This window comes from Salvelinus fontinalis, chromosome 20 (genome assembly GCF_029448725.1).
Source record: "Salvelinus fontinalis isolate EN_2023a chromosome 20, ASM2944872v1, whole genome shotgun sequence".
Taxonomy (NCBI): domain Eukaryota; kingdom Metazoa; phylum Chordata; class Actinopteri; order Salmoniformes; family Salmonidae; genus Salvelinus; species Salvelinus fontinalis.
Genome location: NC_074684.1, coordinates 22832816 through 22850616, shown reverse-complemented (window position 1 = coordinate 22850616; position 17801 = coordinate 22832816). Strand labels below are relative to the sequence as shown.

The window sequence follows — 17801 nt, the reverse complement described above, 5'->3', positions numbered from 1 at the left end:
CCTGGTAATGAGACTATAAAACATGTTTATCATGTATTTACAATAGTCTGACTGTTTCAATGGTTGTTTTGTTTAAAACATTTGCATATGTGTATAGATCTTCATGCATGCTGAAAATTCTGTGTCCCAGAGTCGCATCCAATAGAGCTCTGTATGGTAAACAAGTCAGATTATTAAACTTGCAGAAGGACACTACTAAACACATCACAGGACCTGTAGCCAGGACTTGAACCTATAACCTTTTGGCTACTACTGCCTCACGCATGGGCCCCGTATGCAGCCCTTCAGAGAGCTGAGGGATTTCTTCTCTTATCCTCATGGCATACTCCCCACTCAGCAGCTGCACTGAGACACTGCTCTCATGTGATGTTGGCCTGTCTGTCCTGACTAAGTGATGGAAGGTCGACCTCTCGTTGCACCCTTAGGTCTCTGCAGGAGGCCTGCCAGCGCTCTCGCTCTCGCGCTCTCTCGCTCTCTCGCTCTCTCGCTCTAACACTCTCTCTGTTCTTCATCTCTCTGTCACGCTCTCTCCATTTGTTTGTACCTCTACCTTCGTCCCTTACTCTCTCTCTGTTTCCCCTATATGCATAAATCGTGGCCATGACCCCTAACAGCTCAATCCTGGGCCTATCCAGTACACACTGTGTGTCTTTACTTTGTGAAAACACCACAAAGCTCTGCACGTCTGACCAGCCAGGCAGCCACTCTCACCTCTAAGATTACTACATTACAAACAAAGCCACAGCCAACATGATTGAATTCATAATGCATCACAAGACAGATGGGACACAAGAAATGTTTGGTAAACATTTAATTCTTATTGTGTTGGGTGTCGTATTTCCCATTATACATATGCTGGGTAAGCCACACTGGAGCAGGCTACAGAGTAAATATTACCATGCAGGAGCAAGTGAAATATGAATGAAATATGAATAGTATCTGTGTGGACTGTGGAGCGGACATGTTCTTTTGGTGAAGGGGTCTGACCATTCACACCCCCTGAAATAGATATTTACATTTACATTTAAGTCATTTAGCAGACGCTCTTATCCAGAGCGACTTACAAATTGGAAAGTTCATACATATTAATCCTGGTCCCCCCGTGGGAATTGAACCCTGGTCCCCCCGTGGGAATTGAACCCACAACCCTGGCATTGCAAGTGCCATGCTCTACCAACTGAGCCACACGGGACCACCCGTAGATATATGAGGCTAGGATATGATTGCATGATGTCTTGAGAGTAAATTATTCACTGGTGACATTCTCAGGCCTGGCTGTGACCAGACAGGAGGTACAGTATTCAAACCCTTGTGTCACGACTTCTGCCGAAGTTGACTCCCCTGCCTGTTCGGGCGGTGCTCGGCGGTCGTCGTCACCGTCCTACTAGCCGCCACCGATCCCTTTTTCGTTTGTCTGTTTGTTTTGTCTTATTAGTTGCACCTGTTTTTTGTTTCGTAATTAGCTTCCCTATAATTAGGAGTTTTACCCGCCCTTGTTTTGTGCGGGATTGTTTTTTGTTACGTGTGTGATTTTTGGGTATTTGGCAAGTGTTCTCTCTGCGCCCTGGATGTTCGGGCTTATTTCAGTTTTGTTAAGTAAAAATATAAGGAATATTTTTCCAAGCGGCTCTCTCTCTCTGTGTCTGGTTCTTTCGCCAACCTAGTCCCGCGTGACAGAATCCCGCACCTCAAAAAAAATGGAACCAGCAGGAGCAGCCGCATCTCCTCTCCCATCGATGGAGGAAAGGGTCCTCCATCACACCAGTGTTCTCCACAGAATTGGGTCGGCGATGGACCAAATGATGGAGAGGATGGATCGATGGGAGAGGAGTGGCCTTCCCACCTCATCTCCAGCACCCCCTCCTCCAACACCTCCTGTTCCTGTTACACCATCCGGCTCCGGGGCTCTTCGGCTGGCGCTCCCACGGGAGTATGATGGAACGGCGGCCGCGTGTCAGGGGTTTCTTCTCCAGCTGGAGCTTTACCTGGCGACCGTTCGTCCTACTCCCTCCGGAGAGGAGAGCGTGAGCGCCCTCGTCTCCTGTTTGACTGGACGAGCTCTTGAATGGGCCAACGCAGTGTGGAATGGCCCAGACTCGGCGAGGGATCATTACCCTGAGTTGAACGGCTGTTCCACCTCTGCGTCAGGAGACGAGGAGCGTACAGGAATTTGCCCTGGAGTTCAGGACCTTGGCTGCAGGAGCAGGGTGGAACGACAGGGCCTTAATAGACCATTTCCGATGTAGCCTTAGGGAGGACGTCCGCAGGGAGCTAGCGTGTCGGGACACCACACTCACGCTGGAGGAACTTATTGACATGGCCATCCGTCTCGACAACCTGCTGGCTGCCCGCGGACGTTCGGAACAGGTCCTGTCGTTTCCACCTCCCAGCTCTCCTGCTCCTATCCCTATGGAGTTAGGGGGGGGCAGCGTCAAGGGGGACCGGAGGAGGAGTGTCCTCCTGCACCAGTTGTGGTCGGCGAGGGCACACGGCCGACCGGTGCTGGAGGAACTCTTCTGGGAGTCGGGAGGGCAGGCGGAACACTACTCGATCACCCCAGGTGAGTCAGCGCCAGACTTACCCAGAGCTTCCTGTTAGTCATATGTATGTGTTAACCTATTTCCCCAGGTTTTCTCCCTCTCTACAGCATAAGGCGCTAGTCGATTCAGGCGCAGCTGGGAATTTTATTGATCGGGGGCTCGCATTAAGGCTAGGGATTCCCCTTGTGTCGTTAGACCTACCTTTCCCCGTGCACTCCTTAGATAGCCGACCCTTAGGGTCAGGAATGGTCAGGGAGGCCACGGTACCACTGGACATGGTAACGCAGGGTAGTCATAAGGAGCAGATTAGTCTGTTCCTTATCGACTCACCTGCGTTTCCAGTGGTATTGGGAATTCCCTGGCTAGCTCAGCACAACCCGGTGATTTCCTGGCAACAGGGGGCTCTTAAGGGGTGGTCAGAGGAGTGTTCAGGCAGGTGTCTAGGAGTTGCCGTTGGTGCGACTACGGTGGAGAGTCCAGACCAGGTTTCCACCGTGCGCATTCCCTCTGAATATGCCGATTTGGCTATCGCCTTCAGTAAAAAGAAGGCGACCCAATTACCACCCCATCGACGAGGGGACTGCGCGATAAACCTCCTGGAGAACGCTGCACTTCCTAGGAGTCACGTGTATCCTTTGTCCCAGGAGGAGACAGCGGCTATGGAGACATATGTTACTGAATCACTGGGACAGGGATACATTCGGCCCTCCGCATCACCTGTCTCCTCGAGCTTCTTTTTTGTGAAGAAGAAGGATGGCGGTTTACGCCCGTGCATTGATTATCGAGGTCTAAATTCCATCACAGTGGGGTTTAGTTACCCACTACCTCTCATCGCTACGGCGGTGGAATCATTTCACGGGGCACGCTTCTTCACAAAATTGGACCTGAGGAGTGCGTATAATCTGGTGCGTATCCGGGGAGGAGATGAGTGGAAAACCGCATTTAGTACTACATCTGGTCATTATGAGTACCGTGTCATGCCATATGGGTTGAAAAATGCTCCAGCTGTCTTTCAATCCTTCGTAGATGAGATTCTCCGAGACCTGCTCGGGCAGGGAGTGGTAGTGTACATTGATGACATCTTGATCTACTCTGCCACCCGCGCGGCGCATGTGTCTCTGGTGCGTAAGGTACTTGGGCGACTGCTGGAGCATGACTTGTATAGCAAGGCGGAGAAATGTGAGTTCTTCAAACAGGCCGTTTCCTTCCTGGGTTATCGTATTTCCACCTACGGGGTGGTGATGGAGGATGACCGCGTTACAGCCGTGCGTAATTGGCCGACTCCGACCACGGTGAAAGAGGTGCAGCGGTTTTTAGGGTTTGCCAATTACTACCGGAGGTTTATCCGGGGTTTTGGTCAGGTGGCTGCTCCCATTACCTCACTGCTGAAGGGAGGACCGGTGCACTTGCGTTGGTCAGCAGAGGCGGACAGAGCTTTCAGTCGTCTGAAGGAGCTGTTTACCAATGCGCCCGTGTTGGCGCATCCGGACCCCTCTTTAGCGTTCATAGTGGAGGTGGACTCGTCCGAGGCGGGGGTCGGGGCCGTGCTGTCCCAGCGCTCGGGCGAACCACCCAAGCTCCGCCCTTGTGCCTTCTTTTCGAGGAAGCTCGGTCCGGCGGAGCGAAACTATGATGTGGGGGACAGGGAGTTGTTAGCTGTAGTCAAGGCTCTGAAGGTGTGGAGACATTGGCTTGAGGGGCCGAAACACCCTTTTCTCATCTGGACTGATCATCGTAATCTCGAGTACATCCGGGAAGCGAGGAGACTAAATCCGCGTCAGGCTAGATGGGCCATGTTTTTCACCCGGTTCCAGTTCACCATCTCGTACCGACCAGGCTCCCAAAACACCAAGGCCGACGCGCTGTCCCGTCTCTATGATATCGAGGAGCGGTCCGTTGAGCCAACTCCCATCATTCCACCTTCATGTCTCGTGGCACCGGTGGTATGGGAGGTGGACGCGGAGATAGAGAGAGCCTCAAGGTTAGAGCAGACCCCTCCTAACTGTCCAGCGGGGGTTCAGTACGTGCCAGGAGGGGTCCGGGATAAGCTAATCCGTTGGGCTCATACTCTCCCCTCCTCGGGTCATCCTGGCATCGAGAGTACAGTGCGGAGTCTAAGAGGGAGATACTGGTGGCCCACGTTGGCTAAGGACGTGAGATTTTATGTCTCCTCCTGCTTGGTGTGCGCTCAGAGCAAGGCTCCTCGGCACTTGCCTAGAGGGAAGTTACAGCCCCTCCCCGTTCCACAACGGCCGTGGACACACTTATCGGTGGACTTTCTTACCGATCTTCCCCCGTCCCAGGGAAGCACTACGATTTTGGTCGTTGTGGATCGGTTTTCTAAGTCCTGCCGTCTCATCCCGTTGCCCGGTCTCCCTACGGCCCTGCAGACTGCGGAAGCCTTGTTTACCCATGTCTTCCGGCACTATGGGGTGCCTGAGGACATCGTTTCTGATCGGGGCCCCCAATTCACGTCCAGAGTTTGGAGGGCGTTAATGGAAAGACTGGGGGTCTCGGTCAGCTTGACCTCGGGTTTTCACCCCGAGAGTAATGGGCAGGTGGAGCGCGTTGTTACGTTCCCCAGTTTCTATGTTCTGTTTTGTATTTGAGTGTGTGTTTCAGGAGGTGGCTTCCTGAAGTACTCCCCAACCAGCTGATTGGTCAACCCCAGGCTAATTGGTGATTGGAGCTGACCCCGCCCCCTCGTCAAGAAGCAGCTGACACTAATCACCATTGCCACCTGAAGATAAAAGCCAGTGTTCTGCCCAGGAGAGGAGAGAGATTGAGAGAGGAGAGATTTGGAGTAGAGATTTGAAGATTGAGAGAGGAGAGATTTGGAGTAGAGATTTGAAGATTGAGAGAGGAGAGAGATGAGATAAGGAGTAGAGATTTGGAGATATTGAGAGAGAGAAAAATTAGATTGTGATATAGTGTGGGTTGTGTATCAGAAAGTGTGGTATGTACTGTTGTTGTTGGTAGCAGTTTTTCTATGTCCTGTGTTTGAGAGTTTGTGAAATCATTAATAATTACTCTGTTTCATTTGTTCCCAGGGGGGAAGGAGAAGGCACTTTGGGAGTGCTTAGGCAAGAGGCCCGAGGGCATACATATACCCGTAGTATATTTACTGTCTAGGCACACTAGGTAAGACCTGGGCGGACCACCCCCTGTATTTTGGTTAGGGCACCAGTTGGTGCTAAGTTAGGTAAGTTAAGTGGGTAGGCAGGTTAGATAGGAGAGGGGGAACTTTGATATTTACTTTCTTTGCTTTGGTTCCGTCCAGCCCCTTTTCCCCATATTACCGTGTAAGAAAATAAATTCTAGTAAACGGTAAATTCTGCTTTTGTGTCATCCTTACTCGCACCTACAGTCCATACCTCTTGCACTTCAGAGAGTTGAGTTGTAGCAGGGAGTTGCGTTCCCTCTTCTCAGAGGCGTGCGTAACACGCGTAAACCAGGATGTGGGCAGGTTTCTGCGGTCATATTGCCGGGATCGGCCTGGTGAGTGGGCGAGGTATGTTCCTTGGGCTGAGCTCGCTCAGAACTCCCTCCGCCACTCCTCAACGAACATGTCCCCGTTTGAGTGTGTGTTAGGTTACCAGCCGGTCCTGGCCCCATGGCACCAGAGTCAGACCGAGGCTCCTGCGGTAGAGGAATGGGTACAGCGCTCCAAGGACACCTGGAAAGCCGTCCAGGAATCGCTAAAGTTAGCAGGACAACGGCAGAAGAGGAGCGCTGACCAGCACCGCAGTGAGGCCCCCGTGTTCACACCGGGGGACAGGGTCTGGCTCTCGACCCGAAACCTGCCACTTCGCCTGCCCTGTCAGAAGCTGGGGCCGCAGTGTGTGGGGCCGTTTAAAGTCCTGAGGAGAATAAACGAGGTGTGTTATAGGTTACAACTCCCTAGGTATTACCGTATTAACCCCTCGTTTCATGTGTCTCTCCTCAGGCCGGTGGTGGCTGGTCCCCTGCAAGAAAGTGAGGTGCCTGAGGTCCCTCCACCCCCTCTGGAGATCGAGGGGTCCCCGGCGTACACAGTACGTGCCATTCTGGACTCGAGACGCCGGGTGAGGGGCCTACAGTACCTCGTGGACTGGGAGGGGTACGGTCCGAAGGAGAGATGCTGGGTTCCGGTGGGGGACATTTTAGATCCTACTCTACTGAGAGACTTCCACCGCCTCCACCCGGATCGCCCGGCACCTCGCCCTCCGGGTCGTCCTCGAGGCCGGTGGCGGCGCGCTGCGGGAGCCGCGCGTCAGGAGGGGGGTACTGTCACGACTTCCGCCGAAGTTGACTCCCCTGCCTGTTCGGGCGGTGCTCGGCGGTCGTCGTCACCGTCCTACTAGCCGCCACCGATCCCTTTTTCGTTTGTCTGTTTGTTTTGTCTTATTAGTTGCACCTGTTTTTTGTTTCGTAATTAGCTTCCCTATAATTAGGAGTTTTACCCGCCCTTGTTTTGTGCGGGATTGTTTTTTGTTACGTGTGTGATTTTTGGGTGTTTGGCAAGTGTTCTCTCTGCGCCCTGGATGTTCGGGCTTATTTCAGTTTTGTTAAGTAAAAATATAAGAAATATTTTTCCAAGCGGCTCTCTCTCTCTGCGTCTGGTTCTTTCGCCAACCTAGTCCCGCGTGACACCTTGACTTTTTCCACATTTTGTTGTGCTACAGCCTGCATTTAAAATTGATTAATTGGAGATTTTGTGTGACTGGCCTACACACAATACTCCATAATGTCAAGGTGGAATTATGTTTTTAGAAATGTTTACAAATTAATTCAAAATTTTAAGCTGAAATGTCTTGAGTCAATAAGTATTCAACCCCGTTGTTAAAGCAAGCCTAAATAACTTCAGGAGTAAAAATTTGCTTAACAAGTCACATAAGTTGCATAGACTTACTCTGTAAGTCACTACAAAGATACAAGCGTCCTTCCTAACTCCGTTGCCGAAGAGGAAGGAAACCGCTCAGGGGTTTCACCATGAGGCCAATAGTGAGTTTAATGTGTTTAACAGAGTTTAACGCGTGATAGTATTTCATTTTCAATAAATTTGCCAAACTTTCTAAAAAAATGTTTTCACTTTGTCATTATGGGGTATTGTGTTTTTGTTGTTTTGTTTTTTTAAAAATAGATTTTGAATTCAAGCTGTAACAAAACAAAATGTGGAATAAGTCAAGGGGTATGAATACTTTCTGAAGCCAATGTACATAGGAAGAACGTTCATTAAAAGGGAAGTGTGAGACTAAGACGTTCCACTCAACATCCCCTTGAATCCTGCATCAGCAGACGCTAGTCGTCATGACTTATCCATTATCTAATTGCTTCAGTAATAACAGCATCCTAGTCTTCTATTGGTCTATTGGATTTAATACTTACGTTTCTGGTGTCAGAAGCTACAGAAGGGAGACGGGGGTTTGTTATTGGCAAGGCTACCAATTGAGCCTGCAGTTCCTCATTTCCTCCACATCATTTAGCCTAATGAAGTTGAAAATGTGTATTCCTTTCTAAATGTGCATGATAGACAAAGTCAAATCTCGCACTTCTAGGAAGCTTGAACAGGAGATTCCTCAGATGTTTTCTCAACTTCCAATTACTTGACTATTTGTATTGCACTAAATGGATTCTCTTGTCACATTTGAAACCCGTGGGCAGCTTGTTTAGAGAGCAACTTCACAAAGTATTGCCAGCAGTCGCCAACTAACTCTTAACTCTGTACTTCAGAAGGGGTTTTGATTTTAGGGCTGTCTGTACTCATTTTCCTCAATTCACTTTCTCAAAAAACGTTTTCAAACTATGTGCAATGTGATTTTGCTAAGTCAGTACTTAGTCATCTGGTGTACTAGTCTAAACCATGTTATAGTCTGTATTTCAATTCACATTTATTAACATATCTTACTTTAAAAGTAGATGAATACACTTTTAGAAAAAAAGTTGCTATATAGAACCTAAAAGGGTTCTTCAGGTGTCCCCATCAGAGAACCCTTTGAAGAAACCTATTTGGTTCCATGTAGAACCCTTTCTACATGGAACTCAAAAGGGTTTTACCTGTAACCAAAAAGGGATATCCAATGGGGACAGTCAAAGAACCCTTTTGGAACCCTTTTTTCTAACAGTGTACACAATCCCTGCGATACCACGTGTTATCCTTTATCTGTCACAAGGTGCATTATACAGACATATCTGCATCATCATTTTCTTCTTCCTTGTGTACTGGCATTGTGGACTCTCTGATATCAGACCCATAGTTCCCATGCATCAGCCTACCCCCATAGCCAGCTGTGTCTCAGGGGAAATATTACACACAGTGGTATTACACCATCAAGCTAGGCTTATATAGCTAATGTGTGCATTAAGTTGTCCCAACTGTAAGCAAAATGGGATCTCCTTCACGCCTCCTTTCAATGGGCTCTATGTAGACTTTTGGTCCTTCGAAAAATGACTCCAGCTGAAAGCACACTGTGATAAATATGAGAGCAGAACCCACAACATATTGTACAGACATACTGAAGTATCACAGAGATCCTTGATTTAGCCAGAGGTCTGTATGTAGTCTCTTCCTCTCCTCCTCCTTTCTGTATTTGGATTCGTTCCCACACTGGCCTGCCTGTGTTTCCTCTGTGCAGAGGAGATTAAAGGCGTCCGCATGCTTCCCAGCCGAAACAGTTCGGTAGACTTTCTGCATATATTATTACAACATTTTGTGATGTTTTTGGAGTTCGGTGAGTTTTTGGGGGGCTTTTCGGGCTCACACAAAAATGTCCTGCTCGCAAGCTGAAGTTCGGAGCCGAAGTCTACGCTCGCTTTGGCTGTGATTGGTCAACGGTAGGGATTTTTCCCCCATTGTTTTCACTGAAAAAAAATTGAAATTGTGCAAATAAGATCTCTTCAGTAAAAATGAATCCTTACTATTTTGAGGAAGTGTATAATGGCTACGGTGTCTCAAAATGGACAAACATTACTATTGCTGCTTTTTTTGAATTTTTCAAGTGGCTCTTTTCAGGGAGTATGCGAGCACACCCATTTGGTTCGGCTACCCGAGTCTGGCTAGGTGCCAGCTGAACTGAAGCATGCTGATGCCTTAAGTCCCACATCAGCCCCCCAAACTAATGGCTATTTGGCTTCCCTGAGCCTGTCGTCTGAGAGGTGCGACTGTGAGCACGGGCGAACCCTCTCCTCCAGGGCATGCTTGAATCCCATTTCCATTTGTTTCCCATTATACGTATTGCTGAACCAGCAAATAAGGTGTTATTGAGATGTCAGTTGAAGGTGCTTAGCTATGATTCATTGGAAACAAATAGCACCTTGACAAGTGGAATGGGCTTTTAACATATTTATAACATGCATTGCACCGCGGGGCCCCATTCTCACGCTGCCTTAATTTGTAATAGGAGGAAGGGCTTCAGCAGGAATCTTTCCCTAGCAGCCAATTGAATATAAAAATGTCTTCCTATATTTTTAATGAGTGCTGCCATTAGGTAACGCATTGCATTGAATCATAGCCATTCCTTTTTGGCTTCACATTCCTGTGATTTAGAGCTTTAAAATATCGCCAGTCGTATTTCTTTTGGGAAAGCTATAAATATCACATTTATATGATTGCCAGGATTAAATAAGTATTTGAGAAACAAGCAAACTTACACATTTACCAACGGGATGCCTTTTTGTGACAGCGTGTTAAGCCTTATTTCTCTGCTAACAACTCAACTGTTGACTATTTAGACTATTTAGACTGACACCATGCATTTAAACTGGTTAAATGTTTAATCATTCTAGAGTTGTGATATTCTAACCTTAAAAACATCCATTACTGCTGTAATTATTGGATTAGTTGTTATTTGATATTCCGGAGCTATGAGACGAAGATGTATCTGTGTTGATCTGAAAGCAGTCTTTGATTATAGGCTGTTCACTTAGAACACTGTCCTTTCATGCTTATTTCTCACTCTAGTTTGGTCTTAATTGAATCTATGCATGCGTCCCAAATGACATCCTATTTCTTATATAGTGGCCATCTTTTGACCAGAGCCCTAGGAGTGCCATTTGGGACGCAGACTACGCTCAACAAGACGACGCAATAGCACCACCCAAATGATAGCAGGCAGTCTGTCTTTAACTACACTGTCATGCTTTATCCTAATCTGTGGGCTCCTTGTAATCTAAAACTAATTTAAGAAATTACTTTGTCTTGTTCAATGTCCCTTTACTGGAAACAGTACAATTTCAGCATTAATATGCGTCTACCTATCAACAGCATACTACACACACTATTATTGTACACAGAAAACGCCACCGACTTGTCAATTTGACACTAATGTTTGATAATAAAAAAATATCCAATTAACTAGTAATGGTATAATATGACTCAATTACAAACAAGGCCTTAAGGTACAGGTACAGTGCCTTCAGAAAGTGTTCATATCCCTTGACTAATTCCACATTTTGTTGTGTTACAGCCTGAATTCAAAATTGATAAAAAAAATTATTCTCACCCATCTCCACACAATACCTGAGAGAGAGAGAGATTTGACTTTTTGTCTTTCTTTAATGAAACATTCTCATTTCATTCAACCCCCCCCCCCCTTAAAATAAAACAGCAAAATATATCCTATACAGCATACATGTACCATACTCACCTTGCCCTCTACCACATGATAAAAAACAACCAAAAGCAACCAACACACCATATCTCCTGAAACATCTTCCCCAGCTATACAGACAGCACCCCAACACACCATATCTCCTGAAACATCTTCCCCAGCTATACAGAAAGCTCCCCGGCACACCATATCTCCTGAAACATCTTCCCCAGCTATACAGACAGCACCCCAACACACCATATCTCCTGAAACATCTTCCCCAGCTATACAGACAGCACCCCAACACACCATATCTCCTGAAACATCTTCCCCAGCTATACAGACAGCATCCCCAACACACCATATCTCCTGAAACATCTTCCCCAGCTATACAGACAGCCCCCCGACACACCATATCTCCTGAAACATCTTCCCCAGCTATACAGACAGCACCCCAACACACCATATCTCCTGAAACATCTTCCCCAGCTATACAGACAGCACCCCAACACACCATATCTCCTGAAACATCTTCCCCAGCTATACAGACAGCACCCCAACACACCATATCTCCTGAAACATCTTCCCCAGCTATACAGACAGCACCCCAACACACCATATCTCCTGAAACATCTTCCCCAGCTATACAGACAGCACCCCAACACACCATATCTCCTGAAACATCTCCACACTTTTTATCATTTTATAGAACGCGAGCAGAGACCATCGCATTAAATAATAGTAAAGGGTCTGTTTCCCTCACCTTTGATCCTGTTCCTCCCTGTTAGCCAAATAGCCAACTTCGCCTGAGCAAACAGAAAATTCAACTAAACACATTTGGCCTTTCCCTTATTTGAACACATGTACCACATTATAAACATCCCAACAGTAAAAACCACCCCCAACTTCTCACACAGATATTCCAACAAAAACATTAATGGCATTAACCTGGTGCACACAGAAAACACATGAATCACAGTTTCTCTCATAACACAGAAAGGGCACCCCTGCCCAATTCCCGGATCAACCCGTGCCTACCAGCTGTTAGTGGCCAGGGCTCCATGTAGAACTCTCCACTGGAGGTCCCCTGACCTCCTTGGTACTCCATCTAAAACCGACCATACTCACCACCCCACACACCCTCTGCCACTGATGTGCCTTCACTCCTGTTAGGCTCCTAATGTTCCTTAGGTTGTAGATGGCTTTACCTCCCACCGCTTCAAACTCCCCCAGGCTCGGAGTGTTAAAATCTAACAAGTCCTCCAGACCCCCTTGCCAGTCCCCAGTCTCTGCCGTCATCTGCAGTGATGGAAACATTGGTGGCCCCTCCCCCTTTCCCCGCTCAAACACCCCCCCTTTTTGGCTCAGACAGTAACTCCTGGACCTCCCCCAGGAATCTTTCCAGCAGCCTAAGAGACATTATTCCTGTTTGTTGTGGCAGGACTTCTGGGGTTTTCCACCCCTCCTCTCCCAGCAGTCGCAGGTCACCCAGCCTTAGTAAACCCGCTGCCATCAGTTGCCTCTGCAGGGTGGTCGACTGAACCGATCTCAAAAGGATGGCTGGGTTGTGGAAGACAGGCTCCTCCCACAGCCCAGGCTCCACACCCCCTTCTTGTGTGGGCCTTAGCAGCTGCCAGGCCCTCAGCACTGCAGAGTAAAAGTCTGAGAGACCTGCTGTACTCAGCCTCTCCAGCTTCATGAGGAACAGCTGCCGGTCCAACCCTAATCCACCAGCTCTCCTCAGCAGCGCGCATGCTGGTTCCCTCCAGCCGACATCAGTATGGTACAGCAGTCTCTGTAATGCCTTTAGTCGGAAAGCAGCCACCCTGCTCTCCAGTTCCACCAGGCCCTGTCCTCCTTCGTTGACGGTCATGTACAACACTGCCGCCCTCAGCCAGTGATGGCTCGACCTGAAAAAGTCCACCAGCTTGCATTGCAGGTCTGCGAGCCCTGCCCAGGTACACCCCCAACATTTCAAGACCTTCACAACCCCATAGCAATCCCCCTGGAAGCAGAGGGGCCCTATCCCCCCATGCCACACATAACAGGGCTTTGCTCTTGCCCCAGTTTACCTTAGCTGACGAAGCTCCCTCATACATCTTCAGACTAGTCTCTAGTGCCTGCATATCCTGACCATCACAAAAACGTAATCTGCATACGCTGACACTGCTATGCCTGTCAACACACCCATGCCTGTCCAGCACTCTCCTTGCAGTCTCTTGCGTAGCAGGCCCAAAAAAGGCTCAATGGCTAGTGTATATAACTGCATCCTTGTCTAATGCCCCGTCTCACCCAGACTGGTCTACTGAGCCCCCCTCCCACCTTGACCATACATGACGCCCCAGCATATAACATCTTCACACTGGCCAAAAACCTTTCCCCAAACCCAGACATCACATTAAACAGATCCTCATGGTCCACTCTATCAAAAGCCTTCTCTGTATCTAAAGAGACCAGTCCAAAGTTCACATTAGAACCTCTCGACAAGTCCAATATGTCCCTGATTAAGACAAGTTGTCCGTGATTGAGCGTCCCAGTACACAATATGTTTGGTCCTTGTGTACTATAGAGTCCAGATGGGACTTCAGTCTGTTAGAGAGGACCTTGGCAAATATCTTGTAGTACGCACAGAGCAATTCCACAGGCCTCCAGTTCTTAAGTTCACACAAATCCCCTTTTTTGGGCAGGAGAGTCAGAGCCGCCCGGCGGCAGCTCATTGGCAACTCTCCTACCCCGACGCATTCACGCAACACGCAAAAGAAGTCAAGTCCAATTATTCCCCTCAATTTTTTTGTAAAACTCCACTGGGAGTCTATCGACCCCCGGTGCACGGCCAGGGGACATCTGGGTTACGACCTTAGCCAGTTCACGGGACAACAGGGGAATGTCCATTTCATCCCTCTGTGCCAGAGAGAGCTTAGGGAGTTCTGCAAACAAGACCTGAGCACACATAGGATCACACAGTTCTGCCCTATACAACTTAGTATAAAACTCCACAGTCCGCTCCCGCATCTCCCCCACCACAGAGGTCACCCGCCCATCAGACAGCTGTAGACAATGCATATCCTTGGTTTCACCGCTCTGTCTTTCCAAACCAAAGAAGAAGGAGCTGAGAGCGTCCGTCTCCTTGAGCATGGAGAACCTAGCTCTTACAAGTGCTCCCTTTGCTTTAACCTGGAAAAAACTGCCCAGGTCCCTACGTAATTCAGCTATATTAGCCTGGAGCCCTACATTACCTTGCCCCACCATCTATACCTCCTGTAGGGGAAGGGTCCCAAAGACCCTCCAAGTTATTGATTAAGACTTATATGCTTGCTACAGGCCTTATAATAGCAGGCCTCACTATCATAATGTTGCTATATGTATGTCTAGGTTACACCCTAGCTGTTGCAAGAACATGCCTGCAGGCTGGGTGAGAGACAGACTGGAACTAGGTAAAGAGCTGAGAAGTAAACCCTTGGCCACTTTGATCTCGTGCGACAGTGGAAAATGCTGATGATACTTAGAATTTAGAGAAGCTACTGTTCTAGGTATCTGCATTAATGTAACCTCAACTCATCACCAGGGAGTGATCACAGGTATATAATCAGCTGCGCCCTTTGCTTGGTTGGAGACCTTACTCTGAGACAGTTGAAGTCGGAAGTTTACATACACTTACGTTGGAGTCATTAAAACTCGTTTTCAACCACTCCACAAATTTCTTGTTAACAAACTATAATTTTGGCAAGTCGGTTAGGACCTCTACCAATTTTTCCAACGATTGTTAAGGTGTATGTAAACTTCCGACTTCAACTGTACATGCTGTGTTTCCATTGTTAACTTCTGTCTGCAGTTGCATTAATAAAGTCTTGATTGTTTTACTTTTCATTGCTACCCATCCCGGATCCGGGAGCATCCTCATCAAAAAAGCTGACTAGCGTAGCCTAGCCTAACGCCACAGGGATATCATATGATATAATTTTCATGAAATCACAAGTCCAATACAGCAAATGAAAGATAAACATCTTGTGAATCCAGCCATCATTTCCGATTTTTAAAATGTTTTACAGTGAAAACACAATATGTATTTCTATTAGCTAACCACAATAGCAAAAGACTCAACCGCATATTTTCACAATTTTTTTACCGCATATCTAGCTATCACAAAACCCGACCAAATAGAGATATAATTAGTCACTAACCAAGAAATAACTTAATCAGATGACAGTCTTATAACATGTTATACAATACATCTATGTTTTGTTCGAAAATGTGCATATTTGAGGTATAAATCATAGTTTTACATTGCAGCTACCATCAAAAATATCACCAAAGCAGCCAGCCAATAATTACAGAGAGCAACGTGAAATACCTAAATTCTCATCATAAAACATTTATGAAAAATACATGGTGTACAGCAAATGAAAGATAAACATCTTGTGAATCCAGCCAATATTTCCGATGTTTTAAGTGTTTTACAGCGAAAACACAATATAGCATTATATTAGCTTACCACAATAGCCAAACACACAACCGCATTCATTCACCGCAAAGGTAGCGATCGCAAAAAAACAGCAAAAGATATAAAATGAATCACTAACCTTGACCAACTTCATCAGATGACAGTCCTATAACATCAGGTTATACAATACACTTATGTTTTGTTCGAAAATGTGCATATTTTGAGATGCAAACCGTGGTTATTCATTGTGAATATGTAGCATCGATTCACCAGAATCTCCGGAGAAATTTTGGACAGTCACCTAATCTAATCAAAGAACTCATCATAATCTTTACTAAAAAATACATGTTGGACAGCAAATGAAAGATACACTAGTTCTTAATGCAATCGCCATGTTAGATTTAAAAAAAATAACTTTACCATAACAAACAGCTTACGTTATAGCGAGACAGCGCCCGCAAAAAGGAAGGAAAATAGGACTCAACATTTTCCACAGAAATACGAAATAACATCATAAATGGTTCTTACTTTTGCTGAGCTTCCATCAGAATCTACAAGGAGTCCTTTGTCCAGAATAAATCGTTGTTTGGTTTTAGAATGTCCTTTTCTCCTGTCGAATTAGCAACCTTAGCTAGCCAAGTGGCGCGAAGATGTCCATCTTCACCTAACGCAGAGAACGGAAAACTCAAAAACTCCCGATAAAGGTTGAATAATCTGATAAAACTATATTGAAAAAACATACTTTACGATGATATTATCACATGTATCAAATAAAATCAAAGCTGGAGATATTAGCCGTCTATACCGAACGCTTTTCAGAAGCCAATGCTGATGTCCTTCCCACGCCTTGGTAAACAAAGGAAATAGTGGTCACGTCATTCCAAGAGCTCTTGTTCGACCTCAGATCAAGCTAGACACCCCATTTCACCTCCCACTGCCTGTTGACATATAGTGGAAGGCGTATAAAGTGCATGTATATCCATAGATTTCAAGCAATTGAATAGGAAGGTCCTGGAACAGAGCCTCGATTTCAGATTTTTCACTTCCTGTCAGGAAGTTTGCTACAAAATGAGTTCTGTTTTACTTACAGATATAATTCAAACGGTTTTAGAAACTTGAGATTGTTTTCTATCCAATAGTAATAATAATATGCATATTGTACGATCTAGAATAGAGCACAAGGCAGTTTAATTTGGGCACGATTTTTTACAAAGTGGAAATAGCGCCCCCATATTGACAAGAAGTTTAAAGGAGATATTGTCTGACTGCTGATTTCACCAATAAGCCAATGATTGACAAGGAACAAGGAACCTAACCCGACACCTCCATCTCACTAATACTACGCTTGAGTTCCCCCAATACTCTCCTTGCCTCTGAGGATGAGAGAGCTGTATACTGTCGACAGTAAAGCCGAATTTGGACTTTCCCCACATCCCACCATTGACTCAGACTCATATTCCTCTCTTTGCTGCCTCCACCTTTCCCAGAAAATCTGGAAACCTGAGCAAAAATGGACATCTTGTAAGAGCTTTACATTAAACTTCCAATAGGATGCATGCCGAGGACTTGGTGAAATAGACAGCCGAGCCATGATTATGTGGTGATCCGAAAAACCCACAGAGAGAATGGTAGCGCCCAACAGTCTATTGCTCTGATTCTTGGATATGTAAAAGCGATCAAGTCGGGCTGCACTCACCTTAGCCCCAAAGACCTTCACCCATGTATACTGTGTTGTGTCAGGAAGTTTAGTTCTCCAAACATCCCCTAGGTCGAACTGATTAATGATGTCCCTTAACACTCCCACTGACCCTGAATGAGGCTCCTCCCCATTTCTGTCTTTTGTAAAATCCATTGTACAGATCCAGTCCACGCCGACCACCAGCGTCTCCTCAGGCGCTACCTGTGAGAGTTCCTGTCTAAAACACCAAAATAGAACACCCCTCTCTCTAAGTGTGTTAGGCACATACACATATCTAAAGACAAAACCCATGTTGTTAATTTCTGCTTTCACAACAAGCAGCCTACCCCTACACACCTCCTTTGAGGAGCACATTTTGTACAGACAGACCTGGTACAAAAACGACTGCCACCCCTGCACTAAAATTTGTCCCATGGCTCAACACACTTGCCTCTTTCCACCAGAACCCCCAATCAACTTCATTCACCACATCACTATGCGTCTCCTGCAGAAACAACACCTGTACTTTTTTATCTTTACATATTCACCCAACACACTCCTCTTTCCCGCATCTC

At 46.7% G+C, this 17801-nt stretch overlaps 1 pseudogene; it reads left to right on the top strand.

Annotated features, from left to right (window-relative positions):
* Window positions 1-1790: 1790 nt before the first annotated feature.
* Window positions 1791-17801, top strand: part of LOC129817121 (laminin subunit alpha-2-like) — a 191211-nt pseudogene continuing 175200 nt past the window's right edge.